Genomic DNA, 26,272 nt, shown 5'->3' with positions numbered 1-26,272 from the left:
TTCTGTAACCCAGGGATGGAGCCTTAAGCTGTGTGAGCTCTCTTCCAAGAGGCCTGGACCATCCATCCATCATGGCTGGTGACCAGCAAGAAAGGCTGATGGGAAGAAGAAACCAAGCCAGGAGAATATTCACTGGGACCATGGGGGGCGGTATGAGAATGATGCAGTGCAGCAATTGGTCTCCCCAACTCCTGGGGTCTTATATGACATTTCTGAGGCGTTGTATTAACTCCAACAATCTCTCTTAATTACAGCCTTCCTGGTGGCCCAGCAAGTCCTGACTCAGCCAGAGGCATGCTGAGTCAGCAGGAAGTGATCTCATTGTCTCTGTGGGAAGTTCCTACACCGTGGAGGGAGGGCTGGGAGCAGGGGGCTGGAGGGCTGTGATTCAAAAAAAAAAAAAAAAAAAAAAAAAGAGATGGGAAAGAAAGCCCTCATCAGCAAGACCAGAACGGGTGTTTTCAAGGATGGTGGGAAGGTTGGGGTCATTCTGAATGGGAGTGCTGGCAACTCGTGGGAGGAGATAGTATACAGAGCAATGGTGAAACAGTCAGACAGAAGCATCTTATATCTCAAAGAAGGCTCTCTTATTAAAGAGATTCCGAGTTGCCCTTAAGAGGGTAACTTCGAGGACTGAATTTGACTAGTGTTACAACAAAACAAAATAAAACAAAACATCTTCTCTTTAGTTTCCTGTTTCTAAGTGATGATTTTTCCCCCTAGAAACATATTGCTTATTGGATGTTTCATCTCTAATTTTGGAGACCATATGTTGTAGGTATTCTGGGGGAAAAAAAATCTAGGTTTCAAATACTATATCCATTGTTCTCAGAAGCACATTTAAAGGATAGTGACAGCTTACTTCATGGGCACTGTGATGTCTCAGGGAGAGCTGTTAGAGAGTCATGTATGGAGAGTGCCTTAGTCTTCATGACTGCTCTTGAAGTACATTTGGTTGCATATACAGTCCTCTATATGTGATACATAGCGTATGGTTGTATGCTTGTTTACGTGTCTATGCATATGTGGGAAGACTCGCAGTCAATATTGAATGTCTTATCACACCTTCACCTCATGTGTGTGTGTGTGTGTGTGTGTGTGTGTGTGTGTGTGTGCAGATGTGCATGCACATACCACAGCATGTGTGAGGAGATAAGAATCAGTCTTTGAAAATTGTTTCTCATCTTACCCCCTCGTTTAAATAAGGTCTCTTCACCATCGTGTGTTCCTGGATAGCTGGCCCGGGGGCTTCTGGGGGTTAGACAAGTACAGTGTCTGGCCTTGGTGTGGGTCCTGCAGATACCGTCTCAGACCATCAGGCTTGTGGAGCAGGCTTTTCTAGGTACTGACCCACCTCCCCAGCCAACTGGCTAAAGTAGTTGCCAACTCAGCTCCGGCGCCTCACTGGTTTCTGTTTCTCCTGCATGAAGGTGACAGATATAGACAGCATGCCCAGTTTTTACATGAGCACCAAGAATGCAAATCCAGTCCTTGTTCTTTAAAAGCAGGCACTTGGCTGGCTGAACCATCTCCCCAGCCTGCATTGTAAGTATCTTATCTAGGCGAGCGGGAAGGGTAAATTTTGAGTTTGATCTGAGAGTGAATGAAAGCTGAGACTTTATACTTAAGTACAGACTCATCAAATTGCACGAGATTGGTTAAGTTTAAGAAATGAAACCGAATGCTGGCTGTTTTAGCCAGATGATTGTGTAGTCACGACCGACCACATGACCAATTCACCCTAAGGCCTTTTCTAGGACTTGCTTCATTCCTACTTGGAAGCCACTGGGATGGGGATCAAATCCTCTCTCCCAGTCAGACCACAAACTTCATTTCTATAGAAACGGTTTATTCCACAACTCTCTCAGAACTGCTACGGATGCTGTGAGAATTGCTGGGGCTACAATGAGCCAAGCGGCTGCTCACTCCTTCATGACTGTTGAGTAATAATTGCCCTTCGTGGCCATCCTCCTGAACCAAAGAGGTGCGATCCAGACTCTAGCTCTGGGTCTGTTGTTCCTCCTAATCAAACCTTATTCTCTTAAGAAATAAAGGAAGAACACAGTGAAAAGTAGCTGGAATGTTACTGCAGAGCCTCCTGGGAGCCTGGCGACAGAAGAGGGAGTTCATAAAAGCCCCAGCCTTCTCTTGCATCGGCTGCTGCCTCTGACATATGGAAGGCTGTAATTTCACAAGGAAGGCAAAGCTTACCTCCTACCAGGTGTCGATATATTTTAAGCAAGGAGATATTACAACTCTGGCATTACTGAAACCCTGTGTTCTTTCCCTACGGTTGCTTGAGGGAGACAGGAAAAGAGTTTTTGAAATCAGCCTGTGACATCACTGAGACTAGCTGTAACCAAGGTGATCCAGCTGATGACTCTTGGGAGGGCTGGCGTGGGAGACAGTGATAAACATTTGGGTTGGGGAAGCAGAAGGACAGACCTATCTTTAGGTCTTTGTTATTCAGGTCTATGCTGATTTCCTAAAAACTGCAAAACTCTTGAAACAAATGGATAATTCATGGTCTTGCATTCTAAAAAACCTTTTTTTTAAAAAAAAAAACCTGCTGTTGGGTCAAAAGAGGTTGCTCAGCGGGTAAGCACACTTGTCAAAGAAAGAGGGCCTAAGTTCAAATCCTTAGCATATGTGTAAAAGCTGAGCACGGCTGTTTGTTCTTGTGACCATGGCCTTGAGAGACAGACAGACAGACAGACAGACACCACGAGTTCATTAGCTTGGCTTGGCTTGTCGGTCTAGTCAAAGCCTCACGTTTCAGGTTCGGTGAGAGACTCTGTCTCAGAAAATAAGATAGAGATTGAGAAGACAACCCAGCAACTTCCTTTGGCTTCCACAAGTGCATCTACACCCAGCACGCATTTGCGCACTCACCCTTGCACACAGATGTGAGTGTACACACACAACCATCCTCAACAACAAAACCACTGTAGTTTGGATTTGAAACATACCTCTAAAGACTTGCATGTTGAAGGCTTGGCCCCGAGTAAACAAATGCTCTGAGGAGAGTTTGGGTGAAGTGATTGGGTCCCAAAGGCCCTGACCTTATCACTAGATTAGTCTGTGATGTGTTGATAAGGTGATGCGCTACTGGGGAAAGACAGAAGCTTAGGAAGTGGGACCTGGTGGAGGAGTCAGTCTTTGGGGAGGAGACTACAGGGGTTTTTATCTTTCTCCCTGCTTCTCTTTCTTCCTCTCTTCCTCTCGCCTCCCTTTCTTTTGTTGCCTAGCAATCCTCCTCTGAAGCCAAACATTTGCATCCTAGAAAGAGGCTCCTTCAGCCTCAGGAAGTGAACAGCTCATAAGTTTTATAAAATATCCAAAATCCAAATTCATCAGACTCCCCTCCGCCCCCCCCCCCCACCAAGGTTATATAAGCAATAAGGGCTGCTAGAAAGTGGAGATTCCTGGACCAGGTTAGCCACCCACAAGCCATGCAGTGAGGTCCCGGGACACAAATGTTGGGAGTTGTCACCCATGCTCCGATGGACATCTCAGTGATGCTGCTGCACTTGAGACATTGCTGCTGAGTGAGTAGCACTGCCCCTCCTCCTTCAAGTAAACCTAATAAACACGTTGGTTTGCCATGTCGGACTCTGGTGAAATCGCTTTTTTGGTTCGTTGATGATGGATCGCCTATTTTGAGTGAATAGCCGTTTTTTTTTTTCATGTCTCCCAGGAAAAGGCACACAGTACCCACCCTCTGTTTATCTCTTCTCCTCCCTCCTCCTGTCTCCTTCCTCCAGGTCTTTCTCAACTGTCACTCTTCCTGTGAGGTAAGCAGCTTTGCCCCACCCACAGTGCTGGTCATGGTCATGACCTGTTTTTCCTCCAGAAGCAGCAGAGCTCACGAGCCTGGGCTGAAGCTTGTGACAGCGGGAGCCCAAGCAAAGTGTTCTTCCTTTAGGTTCATCTTCCCACGTGCTTTGTGACAGTAGAGGGAGGCTAACAAACAACACTCAGGGGTTTGTCTTTTCCTCAACCCTCAGTCTCTCTAGAGGTTAAAAGTCAGAAGGAAAATGGCCTGTCTTCTCTCAAAATACCCACAATCAGGTCATTCTAAGTGTCTGATTAAATGAAATAGGACAATTTTCTTGGAACTGTGTAAAGCATAGCGAGAAAAATGTAAGAACACATATAACTTATTATCATAATAATAACTTGGAGAAGTGCCTTGTTTTTGTTCTTACACACACACACACCACATACATATACATACATTCATATATATGCACATACACAGACACACACATATCCATGCATTCATATGTTCATGTGCACACACACATCACATATATATATATGCATCCATATATACACACATACACAGACACTCATATAATATATTCACACATGCATATGCACACACCATATACATACATTCATATACTCATATGCACACACACACACACACACATACACACACACACACACACACACACACACACACACACACACACACGTTCTTCCAGGAATAAGCATGGGTCTTCCCTGAGGAGCAGCAACAATTCCCGGCATTGGCTCTAATCTTATTTCTGACCTTTGTGATCAATGTGTAGCTACACCCTTGTCATCTGGTAGGAATATTTCCCACTAGAGCTGACTTGGCTGTGAGCGCATCTGTAGTCTAGACTTGGCGGCTCTGTGGGCCCGCCTGCTTGCTTCCTAGGGCCTCACTGGCCCTGGGGCTCCATCACCTTCTGCCCCAGTCTGTTGACATAGCTGCTGGCTGCTATGTTTCATCTGTCTATCCAGGATCCCCTCCTGCCTCTCCTGTCCCTGCCATACCCTGCCTCTGACTTGGCTCTGGGTGACCCCGTGATGAACCTTTCCTACTTCTTCAGGAGCCCTTTGCACTCAGGGCTCTTTATTGCAGGCCACAGGAAGAGGGGTACCCACTAAAAGGAAAAGCCCTTAGGCCAGGGCGCTAGCTCACGGCTGATGGGATGGGCAGCGGCCAGTTGGAGAGATGAAGTTTGACGAATGGGCTGAGCACTGGAGAGGAAGAGTTCACGTGGTGGGAAGAACACAGGCTTGGAAACCTGTGATTTGCGTCCACAGTGGCGGCGCGGGCAGCTGTGTGGCCTGACTAGTCTCTGAGGTTCGAAGCCATTATGAAGAAATGGGGGAGATGTTGGTTCTCTCTTGCACATACACGTACAGCTAAGTGATACTGGTTCCCAGACAAAGCGCAAGGCAGACCTCTGTGAAAGCCCCTGAGAGTGGGAGGGGCTTGCTTGGCTAAACTGAGCCAGGCCAGGCTAGGGTAGAGTAATGGGCACTTTCCACGAGAGAAGAGAAGTTTGCCAAGATGGTTTACCATCAATACCTATTTTCAGAAAGAAAGTAACAGAGAAAAGCAACCACACCCTTGGGCTAGCGCTATTTCTCGTGTCCCTTAAAATGCTTAGTTTTTTGAGACAGCCTAGATATGTGTGTAGGCTTTATTTTTTTTTTTAAGTGACAAAGAATCATTTTTTAGAGTGTTTTCTGCATGAGACTAACATAACAGACTGTGACAAAAAAAGTAATTTACACATGCACCAAATTAACCATACTTGTATTAAAATGACACCTAATTAAATTTCCTGTAAAAAAATAGTTATATATTAATCCAAAAAACAAAAGCAAATCTTTGAGAAATCACATTTCTTTATAGGAAAGTCTCTGATGTCATCTGGAGTCTGCAGACCCTATCCTACAGCCGAGACAGATGGAATCTGTTTATCTCTTACCAAGCCTGAAGTATTTACTCCATGGCTCTTTTCTAGAAGATTTCAATGATGACTCGAGTCATAGAAATAAATAGATGTTCCAAAGTATGGGTTACCATTTGAAAATCAGAACTATATATATGAGTTGGTAAAATCATATTATATTACTTATTATATTCAAAATCTGTGCACTGTGTTCAGGCCTCTCTGGCTGCAGTGATAAAGCACCAGTGGGCTGTGGTCTGAATGCCGGAGGGTTGTTTGTGTCAGTGCTGGAGGCTGGGGCTAAGGCATTCAGTTTCTGACGAGGGCTGTCCTCCAGGTTTGCAGGAGCTTGCCTTCTTAGTATGTCTGAACAAAGTAGAGGGAGAGCCAACTGTGGGCTGGCTCTGTTCTTCCTGCATTTAATTATTTTGTCTATGTGTATATATTGGTGTAAATGTGTGCATGTTTGAGGGATGTGTGTAAATGTGTGTGCATGTATGTGAAGGCCAGAGATCAACTTTACGTCCCAGCTATTCCTCAGGACATAGTTTTAGGTTTTGACATAAAGTCTCTAAAGTTTTAAAAAATTTTTTCTTAAATTTAAATAATTTATTCAGATTACATCTAAATTGTTATTCCCTCGCTTGTATCTTCCCATTCCCCACTCCCTCCCTCTTTCATCCTATTCTGCTCCCCTAGGTCTGTGACAGAAGGGGACCTCCCACCATTTGATCACAGCCTATCAGGTCTCATCCTGTTAGCCTGCTTCCCTTTCCTCTGAGTGCCACCAGGCATCCCCACCAAGGGGAAGCGGTCAAATACTGGGCACCAGAGTTCATGTCAGAGTCTCTCAGTTTTACATAGAATCCACTGCTCTGCATAGGCGGACTAAGCAGCGAGCCCTAGGGACCACCTAGTGCCTCCCAGCCTGATGTCACAAGCATGGGCTCCCACACTGCTCTCTTGCATGGGTCCTAGGAATATAATTTGCACCGTTAGGCTTACCTGCCAAGTGTGTTACTAAATGAGTTATGTCACCAGTGTCCCCTTAGATCGTCGTTCTTATAAGAACTCCAAACCCATCTAAGCCCAAGACCTCATCTACATAACACTCAAGAGCCCCATTTCCAAATACTGTCACGATGGAAGTTAGGGCTTCAATGTATGAATGTGGAGTGTGTGCAAATATTCAGCCCATGACAGTCATTGTAAATCCTTTCTCATGGCACAGAAATTCTTCCTCATATCACCTTGAATTTTAACATCCTTTTTTCATTCCATGACCTTCTCCTCTTCTGTTTAATATTCCAGACAAACAAAGAAGCACTTCCTGTATGATTCCACGGCAACATGAGAGGTAAGCTGGCTCTTCCCTGGGACTATACTTGACTTCTGCTTTGAAGGATGGTGGTTGAGGAGCAAATGTGATCTTGTTCATGGAAGTATCAGACCTAGGCTTGGTCAGTGGTAGGGTTACTGCTGGGAACAGAGCTGCCCGAAGCAGCAATGGGCATGGAAGAAAGCATGAAATTCATAGATCGGCACAGCTATTGAGCAGCCCAATTCCTTGGGAGAACACTGACGTTTGTAAGCTACAGTGATCAGTCCCAAAGCTCCCCAGCAGCTGCCATGTCATGATGTAAATCATCCCAGAGTGATTCATCCACCTAGACAAGCAAACCCCAAACTGAAAACCAACCCCATATCTTCTAATGCTTGTCACCAGTGGGCCAAGGCCCAACTTACAGATGTCTCCTATACTTTAAAATCTTGGTCATGGTAATAGTTGGTATATAAATGCCAGCATGGAAAACCGCAGCTAGCCTCATGAATCTTATTGTGTGCCACAAAGAGACACTCAAAGCCTTTCACAGGGACTGACAAAATTGTGATTTCTGCTTGCTCTGGGTTTCCTTTCATTGACTCTCCTGATCCAGGGATGGAACACTTCATGCTAACTTCCCACTTTGGTTGTAATGACATCAAAGTCCATGGATGTATGGAAGGGTATCTATTGTTTAGGGGCCACTGTCTTTCAGTCAGTTCAGCTTTACAATTAATCTTGTTTTTTTGTATTTGTTTTTTTTTAAGTAGAATGTTTTCAGTAGAAATCCACCAGTCTGAGATTCTATTTTGGTAAAATACATCTCATTTTAGTGAAAATCTCTGGTGCTCAAGCTGAGCGCCTATCTTTCGTTTAGGGTCCATTCTTCATTTTAAATGAATTCTTTGGGAGTTTTGTACGACTTGTTGACTATATTCATCCCTGCTTCTCCCTGCAACCAGTGCTCCCCAGGTCTATCCCTCGCTGTCACTCCCCACCCAACTTGGTGTCTTTTTTCCCCTCCAACAGGATGAATCTGTCCTGCCCACATATTCCTGCATGTGTGACCTCCCATTGGAGTGTGGTCAGCGTACCCTCTTAGAGAAAGCAGTCCCTCCCTCTCCCTGCAGCTAACAATTGCCAGTCACTCCACAGCTGGGGGCAGGTTGTGTGTACATCTGCTCTCCATGCTGGAATTTGGTCTTGCTTGGCTTTCATGCAGCTCTCGTACATACTGCCGCAACTGCCTGGAGTTCATACATGAGCTGCCCTGCTGCGTCGGGAAGCCACTGTTTCCTTGAAGTCGCCGACCGCCTTGGGCTCTTCCACTCTTCCCATTCACTTTTCTGCAATGATCCCTGAACCCTGGGAGAAGAGATGCAGGATGTGTTCCCTTTGGGCCTGAGCTTTCTGCAGTCTCTTATTTTCTGGACCTTTTCTCCTTGTGGGTCTCTGTGCTGATCACCATCTACTTTAGATAGACGCTTATGAGCACTTACCTTTCCTCTATTTCATGTAAGTTTAAAAAAATGAGGTGAAATAAACAGAAGGGTTCTTTTCCTGGCTCCCTCGGTTTTCTGTTGTGTGAGGTGCATTGCTTGATGCAAAAGATTGACCTCTTGAGGGGCTTGCTCAAGTTTCAACCTGCCCAGAATTAATAGCTGGCATCGATCAAACTTAGATGTGTATATTTGCTCCTATCGTTGTTACAGCTTCAAGAATGATTTGTAGGTGTGCAGGAATAAAGGCGTGAGTATGTGCAGTCCTGAGTATGTCTGTACATGTATGGATGTGTGTGCATGAGAGAATGTGTATACAAACACATGCATGCATGAGTGTATATATGATGTGAGCATCTGTGCACATTGATGAGTATACTGTACATGTATAGTCAGGTGCACATGCATATATATGAATGTATATATACATATGTATACACACATACACATAAGATAAAGAGTGCGTGAGTACATGTGTGTATATACCAGGAGGCCTAAGTATGGTGCTAGCAGCTATTTGCAGGGAGGGGGGGATACGTGTGCCTTGGGTCATAGCATTGACCCCACTTAGGGTCTGCGATCATATGGAAAATCTTGTCTCTACTGAGAAGGAAAAGTTCCAACATCGTCTGATTACACTTTGTCTTTGGAGGGAAGTCTTGCTGCGTTAGCAACAGGACCTGATTTTGAGTCATAAGCTGTTCTCCCCAGTAGCTGGGTTCCTCCTGAGACTAATGGACAGGAGCCAGGAGTCTGTGGAGATGCTGGCTCACACCAGGCTGAATCTGTGAGGAGCGGGTTTGGCACACACAGTGGGAACATCTTCATTGTCACCAGCAGCGGGAATGCTGGCAGCAGGGTCTGCTCTTCTGCAGCCTGCCTGACCCTATGATGGGTTTTCTTGAAAGGAGCAAAAAAACCCAAACTTCCCAGCAGCCAGCCCCAGAGGTCAGCACTTTGGGGCTTAGATAAGAGTTTACCAGGCCCATTATTTAAGTAGAGGGTCCAATCAGGAGGCCACACCCTCACTGATGGAGTGAGGTGTAGAAGGAGCATCTTCAGGCTTCTGTCTTCTCTTTCTGTATTGTATTCCTGCTGGTCCTCTGAGCAGACTGACATGGCTATTGACTTCAGCTGCGGATTCCACCTTGATGGTTTTGCTGACAGGATTCCTATCATTATGACTTCAAAAATGAACCTCTGAAAGATTCAATTTAAGAACATAACTGAACTAGATTCTAGTGATTTAGCAAAAGCTTCGAGAGGTAGGCAATTGTTTACATCTTTTTTTCTGTAGAAATATTATTTAGCTCAGCCTGGCATAGTGGTGCATGCCTTTAATCCCAGTAGTTGGGAGGCAGAGGCAGGTGGATCGCTGTGAGTTCGAGGCCAGCCTGGTCTACAAAGTGAGTCCAGGACAGCCAAGGCTACACAGAGAAACCTTGTCTCAAAAAACCAAAACCAAACCAAAACAAAAGAAATATTATTCATCTCTCACAGATTCAATGGGTTTGTGTTGAAAATACCACCACTGTCAATAGCAGCCATAGCCCATTCTGTGCTTTCCACACATGTATTTAGCTCTGCTGTTAGCTTAGAGAGAGGTGATTCTATTTGGTAAAATTATCCAATTGATCCTAAGCTTTAGGGTTCCTCCTGAAGGGGGTCCCTCAGCCTCAGAAACATTTATTGGAGGGTAGCATCCTGCACTCATGTGTACCCTGGGAACCTCGTTTAATGGTAAGTGTACTGTCTAGGAATCTCTGTTCTTGGCACCAGTGAAATGACCATCAACTCCACACCCACTGACCTGGTGACACTCATCAGAACACTGGACCTGGCGAGTCTCACCATTGACCTTCTCACGCATAAACCACTGCCCAGCTAGAGGATGTGATCAGCTATGTTCCAGTTAGAAAAGTCTGAAACCATACACAGATTGAGAATGTGCCTAGTGGATTTTTAAAAGCATGAATGGTGTAATATGTAGAGGTAACAAAAATTAATTTGGGTTGCTTCATACATATAATATCTCATGAAATTCCATACAAATGACAATCTAATTTATTCTTTAAAGCTTATGAAAAAAATTTAATTAAAAATAGAGGTGACTGGAGAGCTGGCTCAGAAGTTAAGTAAGCTCATTGCCCTCTCTGAGGACCCACATAGGCTGCTCTCAAAGTATGTAACTTCAGGTCTGGTAGATCCAGTGTCCCTGCTGTTCTCTTTGGGCACACACACATGTGCACACACACACACACACACACACACACACACATACACACACACACACACACAAACACACAAACTAATAAAATAACAAATCTTTAAAAAGTCAAAAGTGGAAACTCAAGTTTTATCTCAAGCAGTTCAACTGATGAATCCAATACTTGTTTCTTTGTAAATTTTTTTTTTCTGTTACTGTTTTGGCAGAAAGAGCTCCGTGACTTTTGGGGTACGAACTGGTCTTAGACAGGCTTTAGGCTGATAGAAACAAATACTCTCTGTTTCCTGGGCACTCACTTTGTATTCTGGGCAGGCTGGGCATCGGTAGCTCGTGCTATGAGCAGTGTCTGGCCGATGTAGCGCAGGGGACGAGTTACTTCTCTTGGCCTACACTTGTGGGATTTACAGCATCATGGGGCAGCCTAGTGGAAGGGCTCAGCTCATCCCTGGGGACAGAGCTGCAGGGAGGAGATGATTCACTTGGTTATAGACCAGGATTCAGAGAGCTGGACCCAAACCACATCTGGGCTGGGCACTCCTCTTCAAAGGCTCTACCTCTACCTTAGCCAGCCAGGCCTCACCTCCGCAGGTTCCATCATCGTCCTAAGATTGTATCCTACTGGGAATCAATCAATCAATCAATCAAAAAGTGACCCAGTGAGGGACATTTCAGTTTGAAAACATAACTTTCTGTCCTAGGGTCTGATCTTCCTGCATCTGTGTGCTGGTCTCTAAAGGAAAGATTATAATTATAAGTTTGGAGGGATTCTTCATGTCTCCTTCCCTTCTCCATTCTAAATTCTACTCTTTTTTTCTTTTTTCATTTTTTTGTTTTTCTATACAGGGTTTCTCTGTGTAGCCTTGGCTGTACTGGACTCACTCTGTAGACCAGGCTAGCCTCAGACTCACAGAGATCTGCCTGCCTCTGCCTCCCAGAGTGTTGGGATTACAGGAGTATGCTACCAGACCTGGCCTAAATTCTACTCTTATTTGATTGGATTTATCTTTACTTTGGTCTTTGGATGAATTTGCATAAAATCGTTTCAGGTCCAGAGACATTGTTACTTTAGTGACATAAGACTATCCTGTCACATGAACTCATGTCCTCAGGTGTCGATACACATATATAACAGAGGGCTCGGGACATGGTTCAGTGGGTAATAGTGTTTAATTTGCAACCATAAGCAACTGAGCTCCCAGTTGGGCATAGCTGCAGGTACCTGTAACCCCAGCATCAGGAGGTAGAGATAGGTAGATTCTGAGAGCTCTATATCCCTCCAGCTGAGCTGAAATGATGTTTCTCATTCAGCAAGATACTCTGTCACAAAACAGTAAGGCCGAGAGAAATAGGAGACTTCTGACACCCTGATTGGCATCCGTATGCATGCATGCAGGTACATATGCCTGTATACACCAATAAACACACCACTAGGGCCCCGCTACACCTATAACAAACACAAACACAAATAATGCATTAATTGACTCATGTTCCTTTACTGCCTCTAGGGCAAGCGAGCCAGCTTGTGACAGCTGCCTCTGAATGTGAGTAGAGGCAGCCATGGGTAGTGCTGTGCTGCCTGTGGCTCATCCTCAATGTGGACGCATGGCCAAGCCACCAAATCACATATTGCCTAGAGAGGGGAGCATTGGCAGGAAATTCACGTTGATTATTGATGAGTAGCTGCTTGTGCAGGCATGGCTACACATGTTTATATGTATCCTTTCTTTTCAAAGAATTCTCCCCAGATCCCAGTTCGCAGTGACTTACACTGTTATGGATACAGCCACAGTTCCTATCACCTTCTGTGTACGATTAGACACGGCCCATAAGGAACTGTGATGACCCCTCCTTGGTGACCACTGGAGCCTCTTGTATACTCTGAGAAAGACGTTAGTGTTATCCCATAATGTCTGAACATTTGCTGATAGCGTAGGAGACAGCAAAAATTCTCATTTGTGAAATATGCTTAGGATGAGGTACCAGGAAACAAATCCAGGGGACAGGGGCTCTTTCGGGACAGCAGCTTTGTGTTGTAGACCATGCATTACTTGGGGGAGGTCCATCTGTGGCAGACACACCGTTGGAGTTTGGTAAAGCTGGAAGAGAATAAAAGACCTCCTCTGGCTTTTAAATTTCCAAATGCTCGGAAACCCAGCCAGATGAAAGATCTGATGAGGTAGATGTTTGCAGGGCTCAAAACAGACAGATGGTCAGCAACTCAATAGCTATGTGTTAAAAAATATGTGTTGGCCAGAAGGAGCTAGAGGTCTGCCACGAGTGGGATGCACAGGCCAGGGATCCCTAGCTGTACATCTTCCAGGGAGGACTTGAAAAGCCCAAGAAAGTGTCTCACATCCCAACCAACTACATCCAAAGAAAGTGAAGATTCCCCTTCCTGTGTGCTTGAACTGCAGGTAAGATGAAAGGCTGCTGTAGCTATTCAACTGCACACAACACTTCATGTTTCAAGAGGAAGTGAAAATAAGAAATTCCTGATAGGAAAGAAATGGGAGTGTTACAGTGACAATAAAAACCCATTAAAGGAAAATGTCACAATAAAAACCTATTAAAGGAAAAGGTCTTCTGGTCATGAGAATGAATTGTCTTGCCTGGGTGGAGGCCTACTAATTTCGTTAGTTACCTGGCCAAAGGACCACCTCTGAGAAGGCGGGCTCACTTTAAATCATGCTGAAGAGAAAGGCAGCCTCGTTAGGCCTTTAATGAGATACTACACTTCCCCCTAGAATCCCCACCCCATCACAGCAGATTACCAGTTTCTTAAGACTGCCTACTTTTCTGAATTTTTCTGACTCCCCCCTTTCTTCTTTCTCTTTTATGAGCGTGGTTTCCTTAATACTTTAGGCGTCCCCTCCCCAACACTTTGGGTTTCTTTCCTTTTCTAACACTTCCTTCCCTACTGTGTGTCTGACCTCCATGCCGGGTCCTTTTCCTTTGGTTTCCATTCTCCTTTGGGTAGTTGCTGAGATCTACAGCTTGCCTGCCCTGGGTGGGTAAGGGTTTCTCTTCAAGTCTAAGAAAATTGTCCTCAAGTTTCCATTCAAGTCCATTCTTATATTTTTTATTAATGAAACTTAGAACCACAAGATGGGACCCCAAATATCCCCTTTATCATCAAAACGTTGCCCCAGGGGGGGAACTGTGACACTCTTAAAATGCTGCTGCTGGGACTATATGTCACTGTATGTCAGAGTTAGAAGGTTGAACCCATGTACAAGCAGGGTTGCCGTGTCCAGGACCCTCACCTTCTGTGTTCTGTCTTCTTCTTTTTGGAGTCAGAGTAACCATGGCTACAGAGCTGTCATTGGATCGATGATATTGCAAATCTCTCTCTAGCCACTGTCCCTGTACATCCAGGAAGGAAGCATTAAAATGCATGGCCAGGGCAAAATCTGCCTACATCTGGCCCATAACAAATGATATGAGTGTTCACGGCAGCAGAAGCATATGGCAGAAGCTCCTCACATTGTGGCAAACCAGTAAGCCGAGAAAGCGGCAGGAACCACAGCAAGCTATAACCTCCAAGGCTAAGACCCAAATGAGCTGCACCTAAGTAGGCCACACTCCCTTAAAGGTTCCCCGGCTTCCGAAACAGTGCCGCATGCTACAGTACCATCATTCAAAATATGAGTGTGTGGAGCTGTTTCAGATTCAACATTCAAGGTGTAGGATCTCTGCTGCCACTTGGGCCCTGCCCTCTTATGCCCTGCAAGCACTCCTTTCTGGGGCTGTCACTCAGCCACAGATTGCCTGGTCTCATAGCCTGTCCTTCATAATCTGGGTGCAAGCCTCCATAACTCCTACATTCCGTACGCTTGTAACCCAGCATCATGTAGATTAGGCAAGGTTCAGCTACCAGCTTAAACACCAGTCAAACCTTTGGACTATGGCTGCAGTGACTCTCTGCTTAATCCTGGGACAATATTTTTTGCAAGGTTTTACAAGGCACCCCGGTGGCTCTTTGGAAAGGAAAGTATTTGAAATGCATTTGTAGTTTTACCCTGGGACTCCTGCATGGGTAGAGTCCCCCTCGGGTCCTGAAATGGTGCAGACTCCCTGCTTATTCTGCTGCAAGCCCTGCAACTTCCTTTTAGTAGTGTTACTCCCCTTAACATTTGAGGCCTTCTCGCCTGCTCTTTCCATCACAGCTCTTTCCAGCCCCGACTGCCTTCCTCTTTATAATACTGAGCTCAACTTTCTGCCTCCTTTTCTCACTGTACATCCGTTTAAACAGAGCCAACAACAGTCATGCTGCAGTCTGAACACTACGCCATCTTGAAATTTCCCCCACTCACATCCCTCGAGCCCAAAGCACCCATTGAACTGTACTTAGAGATTCTCTAGCTTGGATCTTCAGAGCTCTTCCACAGTCTTCCTGAAACCATGTCTAAGAGTCACATGGCTGGCCTTCAGTCAAGACAACAGCCCATTTCTCTGCAACTTCCCCGCGCCCCGTGTATATCTTTCCCATCGTTGTGATCACAAAGCCGGATAGAAGCAACCCAAGTGGGGAAAGAGTTGCTTTGCTCCTTCAGAGTTTCAGTCTGTTCCGACACACCGCAGGATTTGTAGTGCTCACAGCTTGCGCAGGTTTGCTCTAGAGACTGTTACATAGTATCTGACCAGGAAGCAGAGAAACTGACAGGAGCCAGAGTGAGACTGGAACCTTCACTGGCCGCCACTACTGACCTGCTTCCTTCTGCTCTCTAGGCCCTGCATTCTGATGTTCCCACAACCTGCTAGATTAACACTACCAGATATGGTAGAGATATTCAAAGCCGGAGCCTGTGGGGGAGCATTTCTGATTTGAATCCACAACAGAGCCAGTCCTCAGTGAAGAGTCTGGCTAAGCTAACAATGTCCTGAGCCCAGCCTGCTTTGGGCTTTATGTCTCTGCACATGTCACATCAACACTGAAAGGGCACAGTTCTAAGGCCTGAGATAGTACAGTACTTTATATATTCTTAAAAAGTACTACTTTGTTTTTGTTTCTGATTCTTGGAACAGAACCTTAAGCCACTGGAATGTTCTGATTTCAGTCTACTTCTAGGTCTGTGGGGGAGTAGGGTCGTGAGATAGCTCTAGGGTGCTGCCCCAAAGTGATTAGTATTAATAGTCAAGTCATCAGCACCAACTCTAGGAATATAAGAGGGGCTGTTGGAATAAATTCCATAACAAATACTAAATGAAAATAATCCCAGGATTGGTGAACACACTGGACACTGAAAAGGAAGCCTCAGCAAGAAGAGGAGCTGTGTCTCCTTCCACTACGCTTACTCTACACACCATTTTCATTAGGCTGTTGCTGAACTGCAGCCTGAATTGTTCCATGGAGACAGGAGGTTTGTGGACACAGGACAGAGACCCTGTCTCAACAAGAGAAAAGGTCAACTAACTCCCACAAGTTGTTTTTTGACCTACCTGTCACTCCCATGAACATACACACACACACACACACACACACACACACACACACACACACACACACACACACACACACACTCATGTTCAAATGTTCATGAGGCAAGCAATTGGATGGGTTCAAGTCACAAACCCAGCAAGGACCAGTTAAGATTTGAACCAGAGAGCCTGATTTCCTTGCCTCCCACCAGACCCCTCACACAGAGAGATACTGCAACATTTAAACAGGAAAGGAGCACCCCCAAAGTGAAAAGACAGTCAAGGGGCAAAGCCAGACCATCACCTCCCAGTTAACAGCATGTGAATGTGTGAGCTTGTTACCCTAGATTAGGTCCGGAGCAGCTGGTGTGGAGAATATAATAAATATCCAATGAGCACCATGTTCATGCAGCTACAGCAACTAAACGGGCAGCAGAGGGACACTAAAGGGCTACAATTTATTAAATGCAATTTTCAGGGACATGGGAAGAAGCCAAAGCCTAGAACTGAGTAATCTGGTTTTGATATAAAATTAACCTAAATAGGACATAAGCAGATGAAAATACAGTTGCCGTGTCGTCTGAGTGTCCTCACACCACAGAGACACCTTGTGGAGTGTTGTCTCAGGAGGTTAGCAGATCTGAAAAGAACTGAGTAGTTTTTATTTCCTTTTGTGGCTTCTGATGTTGTAATTCACCTGTACAACCAGCCAATCCTGGCTCACAGGACTGAGTCAGGATTGTTCATGTGAACCCAGAGTTCATGTCTTAGGGCTGCCCGGCTAGCCAGCTTGTAGAGATCTCCTTTCTGTCTTGCAAGTGCTGATGATACCAAACAGGCCAAACCACCTCCCTCCCACACAAACACATGACATTTATGTGGGTGCTGGTGATCTGGACTAAAATCCTCATATTTTTTTCATGCTTGTGCATCAAATATCTTATCTACTGAAGTCATCCCCTCAGACCATTTTAATACTTATTTATGTACCAATTCTTGGTCCAGCGGAGCACTTTAGCCATTTTCCAGTAGCCACACTGGTATTCCACTGCCTTGAGTGAAGCAATACAATGCATCCATGAGTTACACCTTTGAAGAGAGCATTTGTCTGCATGCTTGGCTCCTGGAACGCTGCATCACTCATAACTGCTTGATTAGTATGTGTGCAATAGACAGACAGCTTGTCCCAAAACAACCCTTCTCAAGGTGTGGATTGCACATCACAGGGGACACATCATCAGGAACATCATGCTGTGGCCACATTTCTTTGTTTCCATGGCTCAATTTTACAATGTGGCACCGAAAGCTCATGATTGTATCTTCATTATTTTCTATGTGACCTCATAAATCTGTCAAACTCTAGGATCTACATGAAAACAGCATCTTGAGAGACTGATGTATTTTTAGCTTTGGGGATATGTTTTGAGTAGTTATTGAGGAAGATGGTGTGGAAAGCTGCTAATGAGGTTGTGTGTACAAAGAAGACAGATCCCTTACCTTCCCCAGGTCAGTGGAAGGAGAAAGGGCAGCTCAGATGTTCCACACAGAGAAACCACAAGAACAGAAGAAGACATGATGGACAAAGCAAGCAAGAGATGTGGGTATCAGGAAGCTGAGCATCCTAGAAGAAGGCAAGGCCATTGACGAACTACACTTTATTGCTCGTGAGGGTAGACTTGGATTTAGTGAGAGAATGTAGGCCTCGGATCAGGTTATGGAGATCCTGCCAGGTCTCATAGGTAGCATAGGTAACAGGCTAGGAGTGGGGTGACTGTAACTCCAAATTTAGGTGACATTTAAACTTTAAAGTAGGTGGTTCTTGGTTGGTTTGAATGAATCAGGATTTTGTATGACTCAGATCAAGGGAGAGAAACTCCAGAGAGGTAGAAAGAAATCTAAGGACTAACGGAGTGAGAACGGTGAAGGAAAGGGATGTCAGGGAAAGGATGAAGGTCTCGCCCTCTCCAGCAGAAGTAAGAAACTAGAGGCAGGGCTATAAGGTCACCAGAGTAAGGAGGAGCTCCCAGAAGCAGTGGAGACAAGACTATTCAGCTCTGTAAGTAAGACTTAAAGAAGAAGAGACATGGTCATCATGACTCAGTGGCTGAGCTGGCCTTTTCAGATGATGCCCGAGGGAAACACGATAACCTATGCCACAAAGGACTAAAAATATGAAGAGCTGTTCACTTGTGAGAACACAAGGATTGTTGGGTAGAGGAAATACACAAATAAGAGAAGTCTATACTTACTAAGAAATTAGTTGGTTATGGAGAAATTATAGTCATATGCTGCATCAGGACATTTTGGTCAAGGTCAAGTGAACACACAACTAAGGTCTCATGATGTTATATCCCTTAGTGATGTCATGGTCATCTTAATTTGAGTAAATGAACCCTGCAGTGTTCCCACAAATGGTTATTTCAATTAATGGTACAATTCTGACCTTAGTGTGACTGCATTATCTTAATTTACTAACTGATTATGTCACCTCATTCTGAAAGATCTAAGAAATGCAACTTGTTCCCCCAAGAGATTTGAAGAAATGGAGGGCTGTAGTGTGCTTGCTTCCCATACAGAAAGCCCTTGGATCAGTTCCCAGCACTGTATCTATGGGGTGTGATAATGTATAGTTATAATTCCCAGACTGTGGAGGCAGGAGGATCGGAGATTCACCTGAGTCATATGAGACTCTGTCTCCAATACAAAAATGAAGAGCAAAATTAAAGTAAAATGGAGTAGATCTTTTCAATTTTGCTGTTTTAGTCAAGAGAAACTTAATCCAAGCAGGAATTGAGATGATGTGTGCCTTCTCACCAGATGCCAGACTAGCTAACAGTGCACATGCACTAGCTAACGGTGTTTGCATCTGTGGCTAGAGAAAACTTCGTGTGAAAGAATTCTTACCTTCAAAGTCTCGTGCGCTTGGGAGACAGCTCTCTGTACACATGAGTGTGTCATCTGTATCACGTTTTTCTATTCAGGATCTAAAGCTGAATAAAGTCATAAAACCACAAAGAAGCTTTGGAAGAGACATAGCTCAGATGACAAACTACTTATAATTACTTCAGTTTCCCTTAGCAACAAAATAGAAAACATCCCGACTTTGTGTGACCCTCAGATTTTAGTGCAGTCCACAGAAACTGCGATCAATTTCTACAAACCGATTGCTGAGGTGATACTCCCAACACAAGCAAGTAATATGGGCCATATGGTTTGGCCGCCACCACCTCAACTCTGGTGTTTTGCTTTTGAAACACTATCAGGTATTTCTGAGGCAGAGATGGAACATAATTAGCTTGCTGCGGCTCTTGTTGGTTCCAATTAGAATAAGATCTGATAAGCAGACTTTGGGATGGCAGGAGAAAGGACATTTGCATATCAGAGTCCCCAGAGCCAAGACAGTTCTGCAGACAAATGGAAGGAGTATCACCTGCACCCAAACTTCTTTAGAAACAGTGAGCACACTTTCTTTGCATACAGCCAGTGCTCAATTAATGGTCCCTGAGAGAATCCTTGAGCGCCTAACTATAGGCCATCCTTCTGAGTTGTTCTAACGCCTTTGTATGGACTTTGCAATGGAAATTACTTATGTATTAAATTGACCAATATTTCCTGACTCTATTTCTAGGGAGAGAGAGAGAGAGAGAGAGAGAGAGAGAGAGACATTGGCCAGGTCTGCTTCCTTCAAGTAGATGTGAGGTAGAGTTTAAGACATGGTCATTGTTTTCCTCTTGCAGGAAAGTGTTAGCTCCATGATTTTCTGAATCCTATGCCTGGAAAGTATGCACTGTAGGAATTAGCTGGGAACAGGAAACACATTTCTCTTTGTATTATCCAGCATAGATAAGTGGGATACATGTTTTGAATTTATCGTCAGGTCAGAATTATAGGAAGTCCCTCTTCCCAGCTTCTGTCCTTTCCCACTGCAAATTCCCTCACCAGCCTGCTGCTTGCAAATGTGCCAAGGTGAATGTGGGCTTGGGATTTGCTCTTAACTCACAACTCTCCCTCAGACCAGTGTTGATAAGATTGTACAGCTGCTTGCTCCCCACACAACGGGCACTGTGGTGAGTCGGGCCATGAGTTGGTATTTAGACAAATTGGTCAGTATTTTCTAAACTTTCTGTGCCATATGTCCATATGAGAATGGGATAATGACCACATGTGCAGAGGCAGCAGTACCAGACTGCAACAAAAATAAAATTTCCCAACCAGCACAGCTGCAAATACACAGGGGAAGCCTCTAAACCAACGCTTACCCCACCCGTGTGCCCAGCTATGGTGATAAGAACAGCCACTGTGCACATTGTGGTGGAACTTACTATTTCCTTCACACTACTGAGGAACAAGGCGTCCTTGAGAAGTTATATTTTAGATAGATGAGACTTCTGTTTTAAATGTCAATAATCTTTGTAAATAATTATCTTCTCTGGATTCCTAGATGGAGTATATAAAGAACAGCTAATGGTCCTCATTGCCTCCACTGGGATTAGGAGTCCCCAATAGCATCTCTAAATGTGATTGTATCAGTCAATATTAGCTGCAGTAACAACATAGCACAGGCTGGAGTTCTGGAATGCAGAGTGTATTTCACTGTCTGGAGATGGAAGATTGACAGGTGCCATGCCCATGGAGTGTGCTAAGAACTCTCTTCTCAAGCTGCAGAAGGCTGCACATCCTTATAGAACAGAGAGAAGGACCCTAAGTGTCTCTTTTTCTTAGAATAGGAACAGCCATAGGGTATCAGGTCCCCAGCCTCATATCCTCCAATAATCTCAAGAACGTCTTTAGGCCCCATGTCTTCATATAGTACCAGTCTGGTTATTTTGGGAGCTAATAACTCAATTCAATTCAAGTAGTGACCTTATTAGGAGTAGAAACCAAAGATGATATCAGTTAAGAAAAAGTCTTACTGGATTAAGGTGTATCCTACTTAATGACTGATATCTAAGATATAAAAGGAGAGGCAGAAGGAGAGAGGAAGGGGGGAGGGAAGAAGGAAGGGAGAGAGGGGAGAGAGAGAGAGAATGACTCGAAGACAGAGACAGATGTTTGAGTGATGCCACTACAAGGGAGCAGACTCTCCTCAGAGAAATGAGGGAGAAGCTCACCCTGACACTTTGGATCCCAGGTTCCTGGTCTCCAAATGGTGACAGAATCAATCGCTTATTGTCTTGAGCCTCCTGGTCTATGTTAGTTTGTTATCGTAGCCCCAGGGACATTAAGGCACTAGTGCCCCACTCCTGTAATGGCCATCCCTACTGTTCAACATGGAGGCATGCAGGGAGCCTGCTTCTTGACTTTGTGGGCTTCCAGTTGGCATGGTGTGGTAGGCACACATGAGTGGTGTTAGATGGAAACATAATCCTTCTTATCAGTTTCCTTCCTCTGCACTGGTGGGACCTGGGAGGCAGCTCATTTGCTTGTGTTGGTTGGAGGAATCCAGGGGACCTTGAACAGTAAGTACCTTGGCCTGTGAGCTAAGTGCTAAGAAACTGTTGGCCATTCTTGTCGCCAGCCCATTCCTTCCTCCATCCCTCTCTCTTTCACTAATTGAGAACTATGCATTATTTGAAGATTTTTAACACACACTCCCTAGGTCGCCTCCATTCCTTGACCAGTAGATGGGTGTATTATTGGTCCTGTTTAGAACATTAGGGTACCTGAGACTCTAGGGGTGTCTAAACCACATTTACAGGACTGTCACATGAGGAGTCTGAGGAAAACTTCTTGAGTTCATGTTCTGACAAATGTAGCTAAAGGTTGCTAGCATTCTTCATTCATCTTAGGTGACAGATCACATTGGTGTTGACATTATTATATAATATATAGTATACATTTCCATGTCACTCATCCACACAGGAGACATTTACTTGACACATTGTATACTTGCTACTGTTTTAGGTCGTAGGATCACAACATGGAGTGACACAGAGCCTTGTCTTATGAAGCTTGTGGATCATCGGGGAAGACATGACACCAGATGTGTGATGCCTGTGACAACAGAAGCACAGGTTCGTGGCTTGTCCTAAAAAGGCTTCCTGGAGAGACTGCAGGTGCCAGGTTAACAGAAAAAGTGACTGGTCCAGGATGGAGGAAGAAGGATGAAATCCACATTTTTTACAAAGAAAGAAGGGAAGGAAGGATAAAGAGAAGAAGTGGAAGGAGGGATGGAAAGCAGAATGAGGATGGGAATAAAAGAGTTGTGAAAAGAAAGGAGAAGGGAAAAGGGAAAGGAAGAAGGGAAAAGAGGAAGGGAGGAAGGAGGCAAGAGAAGAAACTGAGGAAGAAAGAGACAAATGGAGGAGTAAAGAAGGAAGAAAGGGCAGAGTGAGGAAGACAGGGAAGAGTGGAAAGATGGAATGGAAGGCGGGGCAGGAGGGTTGGAGGAAATAAGAAAGGGAAGGTGAGATGAAGGGAGGAAAGGGGGAAGAAGGGAGAATGAAGAAAATGGGAAGAAGAGAAGGGGAGAGAAGGAACTGAGACAGGAGAGGGGGCATAAAGGGAAGGGGAAGGAAGTGGGGAAGCAGGAAGGAGGAAGAAAGAAGGAAGAAAAGCAAGAGAGAAGGAAAGGGAGGGAGAAAGAGGAGAGACAGGAGTTGCCAGTTTATTGCTAAATTCTGAACTAAAGCTTAGGACAAGGCTGTGGTGAGAGACAAAGTTGTCAGCGGACTAAGGGACAGAGAGAAAGACCAGAGAATGCTCTTCCTGAGGCCAGGTACATTGTAGGGACAATAAACAGCCACCGGGTGTTTTCAGACATGCTTCCAGGAGAGCCTGGGTAGAGACGGAGCACAGCTGTGAATGAATCAAAATGTGACTACGAGCTCTGGTTTGAGTATTGCCATGGAGGGAAGTGGGCTCCTCGTAAGGAAGGATGATTGATGGGGCTGGCATCTCATGGAAGTTGGGATGTAGGAAAAGGGAGAGCTGAAGGTGACTAACACGCTTTACAGTGAGTCCTGTTCTAGTGATTACAGTAGTTTAAACATAGGCAGTGTCCCTCAAAGTCCTATTTGGAAAGACTTGGCCTTTCAGGAGATGAGCCTAGTAGATAGAGCCTTGGGACTTGGGTCTCTTCACAAACTATTTTATCATAGTGGTAGAAATTTATTTTTATACAGCCTCTGGAATGAACATGGAATTAGAGGACACATGAGACTGACTATGGCAAGCTTCAAGAGGTGTAGGAAGTGGACATGCTTGAGTCTAGACCCACCGTCCTTTCTCCCCTTGTCTTACTCACACAGTGTCCTTACCACTTCTGCTGTTCAGGATCCACTGTCAGCCTGACAACCCAGACAGACTTGGAAAAAGAATATTATGTTACTAAGAATTATTTAGGTCTCATTGGCCTGTGAGTATGTCTAGGAGTGATAGTTAATTGATGTAGGAAGACTCAGCCTATTGTGGGTGATACCATTCCCTAGGCTGGATCCTAATGCATATAAGAGAAGAGAAAGCTAACTGAAAGCAACTGAGCAGCCAAGGGTCTTTGTGTTTACTCTCTCTGTTCTTGACTTGGTGTGATGTTTTAAGTTCCAGTCTTGATTTCTGTGCAATAATGGGTGGTAACCTGGGACTATAAGCCAGTAACTATTTCCCCTAAGTTTCTTTCTGTCAGGATGTTGTATCTTAGCAACGGAAATGAAGCTTGAACACACCTCTGTACAGTAGCAATGTTGATTCAAAATTAAGGTCATTCCCTTAAGGTAATCAATGTAAATTGATTATGAAATGAATTTCTTATATAGAAGACTGAGGGCTCATTAAAATGCTACATGAACTGGAAAGCATTGAAGGTAGGCAATGGTGTTGATAGAACCTTACTAGGAAAGAACTATCCTCCTGAGAACAAATTTGATGACTTTCAAATGTTTCTGGAACTGCCTTAGAGATATTTATTGGGTAGGGCATAGATTTTTTTAAAAATGTGTGTTAACACCTGTGTGCAAAAGGGAAAAAAATGAAAGAATTAAGTGAAAAATCATTCTTTTTTTTTTCAGGCTCACTGAAGCACATGTTGACCAGCTTTTCTTTACTACATCAAATCCCTGAGAGGGTGAACTTACTGGACCAATCAGTCCATAGCATTGGGCATATGCTGACTGAGGCAGTGCATCACAGCAGAATGGTGGCGTGGAGCCAATTGTTCATTGCCTAGCCAAAGGAGTAAGAACACACAAAAAAAGCCACATCCCACATGCCCCTTTAAGAACACAGCCCTGTGTCACTTAGTTCTCATGTCAATGTCGCACAAGCCAGAGTTGTTTCAGAAGAAGGAACCACAATTGAGAGAATGCTCCCACTTGGGATGCATTTTCTTGATTGACTATCAATGTGCGAGGGCCCAGCTCATTGTGAGTGTAGCCATCCCTGGGATGGTGCTCCTGGATTCTATAAGAAAGCAGACTAAGCAAGGCATGAGGAGGAAGTCAGTAAGCAGCACCCCTCCATGGACTCTGCATCAGCTCCTTCCTCCAGGTTCCTGCCCTGTTTAAATTCCTGACCTGGTAACCCCAGATGATGGACTATAAATTATATGATGAGTAAACCCTTTCCATCCCAAGCTGCACTTGGTAAGTTTTATCACAGCCATAAAAATACTAAGAAACCCTTAATGGCCTAAAGTCTCCTGACAGGCCCCACCTCCTCTGGGCTCTACTTCCTCCCAATAGTACTAAATGGCAAGGGAAAGCTCTTAACACATGGAGGACATTCCAGATGCAAACTACAATGAGGCACAATAGGAAAATAGGGATTTTATAGTTTTTGAATTCACATTTAAATGTTGGATCCACATTGAGTAGACCTCTGCACCTCTTTCAGAATAAAGATCCAGGTCTATTCTGCATGAGACTACCCAGCTTCCCCAGTCATACTTATTGAACATAAATATCATACTTTCTACTCATTGGTGTCCTTGTCATACTTAGTAGGCCTCGTGCACGTGGGTTTCATTTTGAACTTTCTAGTCTGTTCTGTGTTTCAGCACCACACTTTTTGGATTGCCATAGATATATGGCATGCTCTGAAACTAGGAGTATGCCTTTTACCCTTGGTTTTTTGTTTGTTTTCTTTTCTCTTTCTCAAGGCTCTTTCAGCTATTTGGCTTCTTTTTTATCTGTCTCTTTTATCTGTTAACTTCTGTGAACTTCAGAACATTTTCCTATTTCTGTGGAAACTGTCACTGAACTGTGCTTATTCATGTAGTGTGTGAGGGATCCAAAGACATGTGTGTGCATGTTCTTGTGCAGGCCATGTTTCTACCTCAGTCACTTTCCTACTTATCTTTTGAGTCAGAGTCTCTCACTAAACCTAAAACTCACTGGTTAGGCTAGATCAGTGTTTTTCAACCCGTGGATTGCAACCCTTTTGTGTGTCGGGGGTCAAACCACTCTGTTACAGGGTTTGCCTAAGATCGTCAGAAAACACGGGTACTAACATTATAACTCATAACAGTAGCAAAATTACAATTATGAAGTAGCAAAGAAATTAATTTTATGGTTGAGGTCACCACAAATGAGGAGCTGTATGAAGGGGTCACAGCATTAGGAAGGTTGAGAACCATTGGGCTGGATCATCTGGCTAACAAGTCCCAAGGACCTCCATCTCTAGCTCCCAAGAACTGTGATCACAGACATATGCTTACGTGCTCAGAATTTTTAGTGGGTTTTGAGGCTTCACATCAGGTCCTTATGTTTGTATATCAAGCACTTTCCCAACTGAGCCATCTCCCCAGGCCTATATTAAAAAAAATAACTATTTTTCTTTTCTGTTTAATTATGTAGTAGATGCTGGACTCAAACTTCTTAGGCAGCCTAGGCTGGACTCTCAAACGTGTTTTTCCTCCTCTGAAGCCTCTCAAGTAGTAGGACATATGGACATTGGCCACGTTCCTGGCTGTCACTCGGATTCAGATAGCTGTTGAGTCTGTAGATCACTGTGGATAATATGCATATTGTCATGATGTTTCCTCTTCAGATCTATGAACACGGACCACCTTTCCACTCTCTACTCTTCTTAGGCTCTTTGCCCAGTGTTAAAATTTCTAGTAAACATATCTTTCAACTCCTTGGCTATGTTT

At 44.5% G+C, this 26,272-nt stretch overlaps 1 protein-coding gene and 1 long non-coding RNA gene across 3 annotated transcripts in view; one reads left to right on the top strand and one right to left on the bottom strand.

The window, feature by feature from the left end:
* The window catches only part of LOC311604088 (uncharacterized protein), a 149,706-nt gene that overhangs the window by 92,941 nt on the left and 30,493 nt on the right, over positions 1 to 26,272 (bottom strand). The gene's annotated exons all lie outside the window — the stretch shown is intronic.
* On the top strand, positions 1,954 to 25,116 carry LOC311604089. The gene is made up of 4 exons (XR_014781378.1): positions 1,954 to 2,221; positions 7,029 to 7,074; positions 22,090 to 22,199; positions 24,192 to 25,116. It is a non-coding gene; the product is annotated as an uncharacterized lncRNA (long non-coding RNA).

This window comes from Acomys minous, assembly GCF_964271855.1.
Source record: "Acomys minous genome assembly, chromosome: 8".
Classification (NCBI taxonomy): Eukaryota; Metazoa; Chordata; class Mammalia; order Rodentia; family Muridae; genus Acomys; species Acomys minous.
This window is presented reverse-complemented; position numbering and strand designations above follow the sequence as displayed.